The sequence below is a fragment of the Pteropus vampyrus genome, unplaced genomic scaffold (assembly GCF_000151845.1).
Source record: "Pteropus vampyrus isolate Shadow unplaced genomic scaffold, Pvam_2.0 Scaffold11, whole genome shotgun sequence".
In the NCBI taxonomy this organism is placed as follows: Eukaryota; Metazoa; Chordata; class Mammalia; order Chiroptera; family Pteropodidae; genus Pteropus; species Pteropus vampyrus.
The window spans coordinates 17,614,418-17,615,012 of record NW_011888792.1 but is presented as its reverse complement, the minus strand read 5'-3'; the positions used below and the strand labels follow the sequence as shown (position 1 = coordinate 17,615,012).

General features: G+C 35.1%; 1 pseudogene; it reads right to left on the bottom strand.

The window, feature by feature from the left end:
- Positions 1 to 215: 215 nt before the first annotated feature.
- On the bottom strand, positions 216 to 334 carry LOC111732172 (annotated as a pseudogene).
- Positions 335 to 595: the final 261 nt, after the last annotated feature.

Genomic DNA, 595 nt, shown 5'->3' with positions numbered 1-595 from the left:
AGCTCTTTGTTGCATTTACTTTTCTATTTTTTCTTTAATTTCATTTAATTCTGCTCTAATTTTGATTATTTCTTTCCTTCTGCTGATTTTAGGCTTCATTTGTTCTTTTTCTAGTTTTTCTTTTTTCTTTTTTTTTTTAGGCTAGGCAACCCTTGGTTGACCTCACAGATTGCAAGGACCTTGTCAGCTTACAATCCCTTATTTTTTATCTTTTATGCCTGCAGCACCTGGTCTTCCTAGGTGGTCTCCCATTCAAGTACTAACCAGGCCTGACCCTGCTTAGCTTCTGAGATCAGACGAGATCAGGCTTGTTCAGGGTGGTTTGGCCATAGATGGCCCTTTTCTAGTTTTTTTTTTTAAATGAAGTCTTAGGTTGCCTATTTGGGCTCGTTCTTGTTTTTGGAGATAGGTCTGTAATGATATGAACTTTCCTCTTATGATTTCTTTTGCCATATCCCAAAAGTTTTAATATGTTGTACTATCATTATCATTTGTTTTTATGTATCTCTTGATTTCTCTTTTTATTTCTTCTTTGACCCAGTCATTCTTCAGCAGCATGTTATTTAATCTCCATATATTTGTGGTTCTTCCTGAT